The sequence below is a fragment of the Formica exsecta genome, unplaced genomic scaffold (genome assembly GCF_003651465.1).
Source record: "Formica exsecta isolate Colony F162 unplaced genomic scaffold, ASM365146v1 scaffold93, whole genome shotgun sequence".
Lineage (NCBI taxonomy): Eukaryota > Metazoa > Arthropoda > Insecta > Hymenoptera > Formicidae > Formica > Formica exsecta.
In genome coordinates, this window is record NW_021853696.1 from 84,966 (window position 1) to 94,562 (window position 9,597).

The 9,597-nt window shown below is 34.6% G+C and overlaps 1 protein-coding gene across 3 annotated transcripts in view; it reads right to left on the reverse strand.

Annotated features, from left to right (window-relative positions):
* LOC115245227 (glutamate receptor ionotropic, kainate 2) overlaps positions 1-9,597 on the reverse strand; it is a 160,312-nt gene that overhangs the window by 58,796 nt on the left and 91,919 nt on the right. The window lies entirely within an intron of this gene.

Sequence of the window (9,597 nt, forward strand, 5' to 3'; positions counted from 1 at the left end):
GGGGACGGAGCGGTTCCGATTCCGGACATGCTTTCCGCCGTGTACCACTGATAAAAATTTCATACTGCTGCCGGCTGCTCTCCGGCCTCCCGGCTGCCCTTTGGATTCTCCCCCACCCCCCCTTTCTCTCTCTCTCTCGCTTCCCGTCATTCAACATGTACGATAATGCGAATCTCCTTATGCAGCCTGTGGAAGTCGGAGGCTCGGCTCGCCATGGGAATTTTTCATGCGCTATGCATAATTTAGCGAAAGTGCCCTTTATGCGCGCGTTGCTCTCGTAGCCGTATCATCTCGTGAATTTCACCTCCATTCCCACATCCGTCGACGACGATTGCGCCTCTTTCCGCGTCTGTGACTTTATCGAACAGTGAAATGGAGAAGGAAATGCGTTGACAGAAGAAAACAGAGAGTTATGATAGCCTTGAATTATAAATATAAGTTCCACTGGAAAGAATCGCATCTATGACTGATCATACTTTCGATTGGTGAAGCAGATCAATATTGCGTCAAAAAATTATAGCCTTATCGAATGGAGTTGCCGAATTAAATTGCGTTATTTCGCAAACAATTTTTTACTGTGCTTGTTATTTAAATATAAATTTTAGAAATACGAAACTATAAATAAATAATGCAAAATAATATAAAATAAATATTTCAAAAAGTATTTTGGTATATTTGAAAAAGCTTTATGAACAGATAAAGATATATTACAAATATAAACGTTGAAATAAAAAAGAAAATTATTTTTGATTAGTGACAATACTATCTGGTAGAATAAGAATGCAAGATATTAGACATGCTCAAGATAGTTAATGTTAAATATAGTTGAGAGCAAAATAAAAAATTTGTTTAAAATTAAAGAAAATGAAAGGAAACGTATATTTAACCAAAAGTCAGTTCAAGTTAAATACGAACAAATTATCAATTTGATTTTTATGTGTGTCGATTAAGAATAATTTCTCAAAATTATAAAAAGAACTATTCACGATTGTAAGTATCAGCGATACAATGGTGTTGATCTGATCGGCATTACGGCCATAACAATTCTTCATAGCGGCAGTTTGCTATAGTAATAAAAATGCATTCAACAGAAAGAATCACATATTTTCCGCAATAAAATACTGCCTTTGGATAGCTTTACAATATTGGAGAGAGAGACGTGAAACATTTCGAAGTAGCATTATTACGTTTCAACGTCAATGACTCGCACATCTTGTCACCTTTTAGCTTTCTAAGAGTTTACAGCATTTTCATCGCGTTGCTTGGCAGTTTTGGCTTTTACCCGAGACTACCCTGAGGGCCGGAGCTAGTTAAAGCCATTCGAAAAATTCTCTGTGAGAAATTCTCTTTTTTGATACGGTACTCGAATATGGATTAGTTGATTAGTCGCGCAGTATGCTTGTTTAATACTATTCGCGTATTTTTTGAAAAATTCGCCGTATTATTTAAAAATTTTTCTCGTAATATATTTTTGTTTTTGTTTCATTTTTATGATATTGCATGTGTGTGTATGCATGCACAAAAAAAGCTTAAATAAATAATATATACATTCATACATATGCGCAAATATAATATTTCAAAGACAAACAAGAAATTTTTGTATGTAGAATTAAAATCTGCAAACTAAACTGATTGAGTTTAATATTGTTATTCAATAACGAAAGTAAATCTATTTTGTCGAAACATTATGGAAGCTTTTTATGTAGGAGCAAAGACTTTTTAATTTGACAGTAGTGTTTGTTTGATGAAACATGCCTGTATTTCCACTATTAATGCACGATCGATGATTAATATAATAATTACAAATTATATAGCGTTATTTGTTATTGATGTTATTACTATGCAATGATTAATTGTCACTCTAAATTAATCATTGTGTTTATATCGAGTTTAACTAAGCTATGTATGTTTTCAATTATGTTGATTACTATAAATATTGTAGCAATCATGTTGTGTCAATGAATAACCTGAGCTACTCATCAAATATCAAGTGTTAATGTGCATTACATGTGCGAGCAGAATAATTTGCTAAACTGATTTTGGCAAAACATGCAGGCAAAGCCTGTATTTTTGGATGTTACAAAATTTGAGTGATTTGTAATAAAAAAGTTGACTCGCATCAATTACTCAATGTTACATTACGCACAAAATATATGATATCTTTATTTTGAAAAAATGATAGAGTTAGCGCTATAATTTTTAAAGCATGAATTTTATTAATATATGCAAATGTAAAAAAAAAGGCATCAATTAAAATATCGATTTTTAAAATTACAAATTTAATTATCGCGGATGTTGAATTGTCACAAATTTTGTCACAAATTATTTATTAAAATCGATACAGCAGAAAACTAGGTACACGATTGCACGTCGATAAATCCTTCGCGTGATTATTACGGATTTTGCGACGACAATAATTTTCTACTCGATATCAATTTTGATAACGCGTATCGAGAAAAGAGAAGAATAACTGCAGACACACGAAGCCTATTATAGGTACATTTATACAATATCGATAACGTGCAGTATAAACTTTGTCACCGATAAGGAATCGATTCGTCGCTTCGTAAAAGAATTCTCCATGTTTGAGCTTCTTTCCTTCTAGACATAATACCGCTATTGCGAGGTGCACTCTCGAAAGAATCAAACAGCCCGACTTAAGACGAGCAAATGTCTTCTGCTTGCTCTTTTTTTTCTTTTCTCACAAGGAGACCACTCCTTGCGATACTTTAGTCGATCGTCGTCGCCGCTGCTCTAGATAGCTTTCGAGAGATAGCTTGTGCGATAGTCACAACCTCTGGCGAGAGGTCGAAAGATACCGTATCGCTACGAAGCGTACAACGACGATAAAACAATCTTGGAATTTTTAATTCCGCCTGCGGGAAGAAAGTTACGAATCAGCACCGTAAATCTCCCGACTTCTGAATTGAGACGAAAGATGAAAGAAATATACAGAACTCAGAATTGCCGTCTCTAATATCTTTGTAGTTGATCACTGCGCGCGATTTTAATGTATCGTAAGTTTTCAAATTTAACAAAATAGTATATACATTAGTTTGTATATTCTTTTTACATAGATATTTAAAGGAATCAATCTTGTGTAAATGCTTTTAGCGGGAAACATTTATATAAAGTGATTGCAATAAATGTTATTTCATTATAAATTGTTATTGTGTAATAAATCACTATTTCAATTGTGATAAAGATTGATCTCTTATCGTGATAAAAACATTTTCTTTACAAATAAAAATTTTTTTTGCATTAATATAAAATATCTTTCCTATCTCTTCCGGTTTGAAAACATTTTTAACATCTATACAGAGTTCGTAAACAGATGTAGTTTTTCATTACAAATATATGGTATTAAATATGTTGTATATATGATGGAGATACATTATTATAAATGGTTTCTGTCAAAGAAAATAAATAAGATTCTAATTGATTAATGTACTCGTTAGGATGTAGTCGACATTGCGTTGAAAATTTCTTTCATCAGATGTGCGCGATAGAGATACGTTGATGAAAAATGCATCCTGCATTTCGATATGTTTGATAATCAATATGCTCGACGGTTACGTGCCGCTCCAATATTTGTTTTTCATCAAGGAAATGCAAAACGCTGACGACACGTCAATTCCGTGACCTCCTCGTTGATCGAATAGTTCAGTTCTCCACGTATAAGGACACGTCGAGATTGCGTATTTTATCGCGCGTGATTTCCTGCCGAAATATCATGTCTCGTTGTAAAAATAATTCTTGCTAATATTGTAAAAATTATGCGCGCCTGGCGGTAAAAATTTTTCGTAAGCATGTGAAATGTGAGAAAAAAAGAGAGAGAACAGGGTTTATTTTAAATATCTGTTTCAATTATAATCTGGGATTCAATTTTTGCTATCTCTGTTATGATGTTACCGTTATCAATATCGCTTGCCAAATCTCATAATATCATTCAAACATGATGAGGATATAAGCATATCTAATATTACGTTGGTTTTATTTAATGTCGGTAGTTCAATTCAATCGGCGGCTGGTAACAGGCAGGTATATTGAAATCGGATAATCAATAAAGCACAGTTGCGTGAATCGATTGAGCGCTTTATTGCGGCTGCCACACATTGCAGGAGAGATACTTGTACTCACAATCAGTGTCTGGCAGTTAGCGTGTTCACGTTGGTTACAGAGAGCTTTCATAGTCTCGGTAGAGACTCACGGAAGTAATAAAAATAACGCGGTGCATTGTTGGTATATTATTGTACACAGTACATCGGCCAAATTCTCTTTCACCGATTTAATTCCCTTCGATACCCGATTTTGTGTTTTGCTATTGATTTTATGAGAAAACTAGATGTCCTGTCAAAATGACTGCGATTATAATAATAGTCGATTGGTGATTACAAGAAACATAAGAGTAAGGTAAACGCGATATTTCTTGATGATTAGTGAAGGATGAATCTCGCGGATAAGATGCATATAAAAAATATTGTGCAAAACTTTCTCTCTCTCTCTCTCTCTTCTTCTCAAACATTGCTGTTTGATTTTTATTTTTCAAATATTGAAAAAATTTTTGTCGTATAAAATATGAAAAAATGAGACTAACAACTTAAAATATGATCATCGATATTAGATTATACAAATATATTTCATCTTCACTTTTGCTAATATTTCTTGAAAAATGTAAAAAATATATTCTTAATAAATATATAATATATTAATTTTTATTTAATTTTATTATAATATCTTAAAAATATATTTTACTTGTAATACATATTTTAAATGGCATAACAATTTTGGATAGATGAGTATATTACATTTCATTTGTAAATATTGAAAAATTAAAATTAATTTATCTTCTTCTTTATCAAATATTTTGTTAAACAAAAATCAAGAGACACGGTAGTGTCTCGTGCCAAGTAAACGCGCAACTAAAAGTCGCGCGGTCCAGCGAGACGTACCGTCTATCTTTACGCGAGTTGGCCTGTTGAGAGTACTTGAGGTTTACTTAATTACGCAATTTTATTTTTTGCCATCTTTAAAAGAACGACTCAGTTGAAATGTTAAGTGGATTTTATGCATATATTCAATATAATTATATTAGATATTATGATTCATCTTTTGCCATTAATTGCCTGCTATTTTTTAATACTATTGGCTATCTTATAATAGCCAATAGTATTAAATCTGTCAACGGCATTTCCTCATCGAAGATTCATCATAATGGGTTGGCTTTGAGAGAAATTAAAGGAGGAGTCCGACAGAGGTAGAGGAAGATAAGCGAGCTTCCTGTACTCGAGGGAGAGAATCATTGCGTCTGTTACACAGCAAAGCTGCGTTACGTCGTGCCTTTTCTTTCGGCGAGCCTCGGGAGGCTACTTTGGCGCTGAGTCAGATGAATTTCTCTATAGGACCGGTCTACAAAAGAACGATACTCCGCGTAATACTTTGTCATAGTGTCGGTTCGTTCCGCGAGCTTGGTCTCGCTATGTTCGTGGAAAAACATGCGGTAAAACTCCTACGCTTTCTCTTTGTTATATTACGTCCGTTGTTTTAACGAACTACATGTCTACTAATGTCCTGTCTTGAAAGTATTTCTTAAAGTGATTATGTAGAACGAAATTGTGGTTCTATGTATAAAGCTAATTAAATACCCTTTGAAAGAATCGTCGGTTTCATTAATTTCAAGCATATTTACGGTAGAAATTAGTGTCCTCTCATATTTTTAATGTAAAAATTTGTAGAAGTTCTAATTTCAACAGAAAGCAATTTGAGCTACTGCTCTCTTCAATTTAATTTTTTATGATCTAATGTGAACATCGTCATGCATGCCATCTAATTTTGAAATAAAGTTTGAATTTTACTTTAGTTTTAATGTAATATTCAATTTCAATTATGGTTTTGTGAAGCAGTATTTTTCATAGAATTATTTTTTAATTTTGGAGCTAAATCAGAATATTTAGGAAATTATTATATATTTTTGCACTAGAAGTATAACAAAACTGAATTAAAAATGCTTTTGTTTTGAGATATTCTAATTATGAACTTAACAATAACTTTAAATTTAAATAAAGTTTTATAAAAAAAGTTTTTGATTCTTTTGTTAAGGAAACTAAAACTTGCGTTTGATCAGTATGTAAATTATTTTTACAATACAAAATATACCCTAAGTTATTTCTTTTCCTGCTAGTATTTATTGACATAACAGAACTCATTCTTTTTATATAAACGTCGCACATGAAGAATTGTTAATGACGGAAACAGTGCCAATTTGCGAGAGTGATACCGCTTCGCACTTCGCACACGTGATGAGAGACAATCCACTCGTAATAGGCACCCAACGTTACTACGATATATTTCATCATCGTAAATCGGTCAAGATACTTCCAAGCGAGATGTAACAAGAGCGAAGTCGCAAAGTTCGCGTGTAAACGTGAGCAACAAGAGTCTTCTAATGCTCCACGCTTGAAATTAAGACGATAAGAGCACCGGCAAAGGAGCAATAAAGGAGACGCGCGGCTTATTTCCGGGTCTGCTCGCCGAGGTTGTCTCGAAGAATACCGTACAGATGCGCGCGACGGAACAAATTTTCTCGCGTCGGCTATAATTTTAAGAGAGCTGCGCCCGAGTCGCGGAAGCAAGATAAATATCACCCATCTAGCGTTGCGGGGGAGAAAGGAAAGATAGAGGAAAAGAAAGATAGACGGAGAGAGAGAGAGAGAGAGAGAGAAGGCTTTTTATTCGCTCCAATCCTAAAGTTCTATTCGCGACACGAATTTCAAGTTCCTAAGACGACGCCTGGCGATGCTCCTTAATAGACGGCCCGAGAAAGAGTAGAGTCGTCTCTCTAACTGCTTGATCATTGGACGCGGAAGATATATCGGGACGACCGTCTCGCGAGTTTGCGGTTGAGTAAGAACGACTTGGAGAAACGGCTTGCTTCCTTCTGGCTTATCCGACAGGCGTGTGAAACTGTATTCTCAAAGTAACCGCAGTTGGGAAAGTGTAACATACAGCGAGCATAATCGTCGGACAGATAAGCGTACAGCGACATTTAGAATTTGCGAGAATATATTCTCTGCTTATCTCTGCGCTTGACAAATTCTGTATAAGAAAATTTGAATTAATTCACCTTTCTCTCTCTCTCTCTCTCTCTGGTCAAGTTATTTATATTGATAATAAATGTAGATTTTAAAAATAATATTACAATTTAAATACTGTATTAGTTTATATAGTATCTGTATCATATTAAAAATGTTTGATATTTGAAAATTGAGAGTTTGCGTTAATTTTAAAAACTTCGAACTCATTCGATATTTAATATTAAACATTTGAGAAATTGTAGCATTTGATTTAAATAAAAGCTTAAATAAAGTCTTCATTTAATAATTTTTTTAGCGAAATAATTAACTAATCGTCAGGAAATTATCGTCTATATGATATCGAGAAGCAAAGGTTTTTAATATTAAAAGAAGCTTAACAATACGCTTTTTAGTATTAATTTTTAAGTGATACTGCAAGAAAAAAAAGGATGTAATAATTCTCACAATCAGTTAAAAATATAATTAATATATAACTGTTCTGTGAAAAAAGATACCGATGATACGCTTGAGCAATTTGCTGTATTATGTAAAATTTTCTGATTAGAATCGAGGCAAACTCGCGTTAATTGGATCCGGCGACAAATGTCTGTGCAGATCCCTTATCAACGTGACAAATTGCATACATACAGATATCAGTATATATATATATATATATATATATATATATCAACAAATTATGTAAGCTCTTAATTAAAACACGAATTATTTTAAGTAACGATAATTTGCATTAACGCTTATTCGCTAAAAGATATTAAAGGTTAAAGGTAAGCACTAAATCGCGTGTGTTATCGCTGTGTCTTTACGGGCCACTTCAAAGTGATTGAACCACGACGAAGGCCACGTACGTCACGAGCTATTCTATCGCATCCGAACGTTGAGTACATATATATATATATATATATATGTACAATATATATACCAGGCAAGTCAAGTTTTATATATTACAATGACTTTATCAGTCACGAATTTTTTAGTCAGATATGTTGCTCGTGCATCGGTTCGTGACGTTTCTAAAAAGATAAGCACGTAATATATTTTTACGTGCCACATACTCGGCCTAGGATGGATCGTCCGACTCTCGTCTCTTTTTCGCGTCGGACGGACACATATCGCGCTTCGTGGCAGCACAAGAGAATCAGACGGTGCGAGCAAAAGTGCGAGCACACACGAATAGTGTAAAACTCTGAGGAGCGAATGCGGAAACTCTCCATAAAACAAGAGGAATAATTTCACTGGGCGCATGGGGGTTTAATTTCGCGTCAGAGCGAGCTGCGAGGAGAGCAAAGCACGTGAGAGACAGCGACACGACCGATAACGACGAGCTTTATTCCTCACGTTTAATTCATTCTGTTCCGAAGACACGACACAGTCGCAACTCCATTCGTTGTTCTTTATCTCGGACGTTAATGAGTTAATTACATCTCGGTCACCTCGCCGACAGTCTCGGTTAACTAACTTACTCAACCATTTCCGGTCTCCTAAATCGCTATCTTCGCCGTGATATAAGTAGAAACAGAAAATTGGGTCAAGCACAGCTGACATCCTCTCGGCATGGCTGAATCGACTTAAAATAGAAGCAACCGGTCAATGCGCCAATTCATTCGTACGCGCGGTTGATGGAACTTAGTAGACACGAAGTTTCACGTCGTTGAATGAACATCGTAAAAGTTAAAAAAAACGCAAAAGTTTCTTGTTACAAAGGAATGTTTCATACTAAAAAATTGTGACGAGTATCTCCGCTTTTCAACAGCCCGGATGTTTCTCAAACAGCTACTGTAACGCAAATTTTAGGTTTTTCATGTTTTATTTAATAATTTTTCTAGCGAAATAATTAATTAATCGTCAGGAAATTATCATCTATATAATATCGAGACATGAAGACATCCACCAAGAAATATTTAAGTAATTGATATTACGGTAGAATATCAATTTTTTGAGTGCAAGCATATATTTTTCGGAAATATTTATTTTCCTTCCTTTATTAACACGTTTAAGTAATAAAAAAATAAATTTCTAATAATTAATTATTTTATGAACGTACGATTTATTACATGATTGATCAAAGAAGCATTAATCGATAGTATCTAGAACATTCTGACGTGGTCAGAAACCGCATAGATATGCGCGTTCGTATATAGTGAACTGCAATTCTTTGCACGTCCTTTGTTACCGTAACATTAATTACTTAATGGATGTTCCTTGACGGATGTTTTTCCGGCTTCGTTTCTCGATACCGTACGAACGATCGTTCCTTTTTTGTGCCGGGCAATCCAGTTGGAACGCAGAAATAATCGATACTCTCTCGGCGGCTGCTAGATGAGTCAGTGCTTGAAGATAAACTGGAGGAGGGTCATTCAGACCAGAGCGAAAACTACGTTCGAGAATAAAGAAAGTAATTTATTCCGCTTGTCTACGTCGCTTCGTCGAGAAGACGCGGCATGTTCGCTATGTCCCAGGTCGGATGCTTATCTTCCGGTGAAGTTTTGACTATAGCTAGGGAAAG